Source organism: Neophocaena asiaeorientalis, unplaced genomic scaffold (assembly GCF_003031525.2).
Source record: "Neophocaena asiaeorientalis asiaeorientalis breed wild unplaced genomic scaffold, Neophocaena_asiaeorientalis_V1.1 scaffold72, whole genome shotgun sequence".
NCBI classification, from domain to species: Eukaryota; Metazoa; Chordata; class Mammalia; order Artiodactyla; family Phocoenidae; genus Neophocaena; species Neophocaena asiaeorientalis.
The window spans coordinates 2,435,593-2,437,941 of NW_020185336.1; the positions used below are offsets into that span (position 1 = coordinate 2,435,593).

Here is a 2,349-nt window from a genome sequence, read left to right on the forward strand (position 1 = left end):
AGGTGACTTAGGAGGATAAGAAGAAACTATCTGTTGAAATTCAGGTTCTAATGTAAATTCCAGTTATCTAGTTATGATGACTATTCCATGTTCTACCTATCTACTGTTACTGTGTGCAACTGGGTGTGAGAATGATATATTTTTAAAACTTTGAGACATTTATTTACTTTCCCAGATCACCAATCATGGATTATTATGAGTGAACTGTCATGATTATGAGTGGCTGCATCTTATATCTCCTCATAAAAACTTAGCCCTTTTGAGTGACTGTAGCATCCTGTGAAGAATTTCAAGCTTTGGTTGTAGAGTTAAGAGCTTCTGGTTTCATAGCCCCATGTGCCCTCTTTGAAATGGCCTGTATATTTTTTAACTGGGGCAGAAAAACCCATCACCACTGTATGACATAGACAGGTTTCAAGAACCAGTAATACTTCTGGCAATGACATCTGTAAATACTGTGAAATGAAATCCACATTAGTGGGCTAAGTTCTGCTTGATATCTTAGTGCATTTTTGTGTGTTCTTCCATATCCCACTTTCTGTGGAAACAAATCTTATCCTTCAAAAGAGCACATAATAGGAAGTATTGTTTCTTTTATTTTAAATCTATATCTAGAAACAAATCACAGCTCCTTATGCTGTGGGTTAGTGAAGCTGCTATTTTGGGAGCATGTGTGTTACTTCTGTAATGGGTATAAAAATAAGGTGACCCAGAGCATGGAGAATCTAGCCTCATGCTGTCTGCTAACTTTGTTTGGGTTGCTTTAGATTGGTCCCTGGGGTGCATGCAGGTAGCTGAGCAACTTACATTGGGTTCTCGGCTATTTGGTTTGGAGGTCAGGCTGTGGATTCCCTCCCCTAGGAGTCTTTACTTCTTCAAAGTGGGAGAGAGTCAACTCTTAGTGGGCTCCCTAAGGAATATCTGATACTCCATAGATAGTTGGAGGGAAAGGGCAGTGCCAAATACCCCTTACATCCCCAGTGGTATTTGGGTTGTTCTCTAGAGGTGGAAAAAGTCATCCATGGCATCACTGAAGGCAGAATTCTATTCCATGGAGAAGGTGGCAAAGTCAGCAGGGGGCCACTCCAGGGAATTCTCTACTGCTTGCTGCGAAGCAGAGAACAGAATAAGGTCAAAGCCTAAGGGAGGTCTACTCTAACACCCAGTGGAGGGATGCAGAGGCAATCAGGTAACCTTGCTAGAAGGCTTGGGGCTAGAATCATAAAAAGTTAGGAGAAACGTTTAAGGAAGCTCTAGCTCTAGGCTCCCAGATTACTGATGAGAATTGGAATGACTCCTGAAGATCAAACAGGTAGAGAGCAGCCCTCTTTACACCAAATCCTAGGACCTCTGATTCAAAGCAGTAGGTTTGCTGCATTACAAGATTGTGTACAATGAGGTAAATGATTTTTCAGTGAGGTGCAATGCAGCTAGAACCTGAAGTGGAGAGGGTGTGGGCTTTGGAGTCAATGTAGAGTTTGAGTCCTACCTCAACCACTTATTAGTTCTGTTACCTTGAGCAGTTTAACCTCTTTAAGACTAATTTTTCTCACCTGTTAAATGAAGATAAAAGTAGGGGAAGGTTTTTCAACCTCTGCACTATTGGCATGTTGGACTGGATAATTCTTTGTTGCACAAGGTGTCACGTGCAGTGAAGGATGTTTAGTTAGCAACCCTGGCCTCTGCCCCTTATATGCCAATGGCACAACCCCTCTGCTATGTATTCTGACAACCAAAAACGATTCCGGACATTGCAAAATGTCCCGTGGGGTCAGAATGGTCCCAGTTGAGAAACACTGCAATAGTGTACTATTGAGAATAATGAGGTTCTATGCAAAGGACTTGCCATGGTGTCTGACATGTAATTATCTTCCAGTAGATATTAGGTATTATTTTTACCCATTAATAAAAATGTGAGCAGTATTTTTATCAAATATCAAATAATGCCAGTTATTAGGGGAAACATTCACTCTCAGGCCATGTGTGAATATTCTTAGTCCAGAGTTTCAACTGACCCCGTTGTCTTTTACTTTGAACAAGGGAAAGCAGGTTAAAAAAAAAAAAAAAAAAAGCTTTTTTTCTGTGTTCATATTCATGTACTCTATGCAAATATAGTCACAGCTTACCTGATAGACAGTTTGCAGAACAGTAGCTGCATGATTAATTGATTAAACACTGCAGTGTTCATAGCATATTCTGGGAGAACAATTACAAATTTCCAATGTAATACATGTCTTGACATTGAGTAGCTGCCCACAATATTCTTATTTGGAAAGGCATTCATGACAGTTATATGTGAGCTTCCATTAAAAATGTGTTTATATTGCTTTCGAGCTACAGAATATTCAC

General features: G+C 40.1%; 1 non-coding gene across 1 annotated transcript; it reads right to left on the bottom strand.

The window, feature by feature from the left end:
• Window positions 1-228: 228 nt before the first annotated feature.
• LOC112393660 (small nucleolar RNA SNORA25) lies at window positions 229-357 on the bottom strand. Its single transcript, XR_003001974.1, has one exon. It is a non-coding gene; the product is annotated as a small nucleolar RNA SNORA25 (small nucleolar RNA).
• Between the last annotated feature and the right edge of the window lie 1,992 nt (window positions 358-2,349).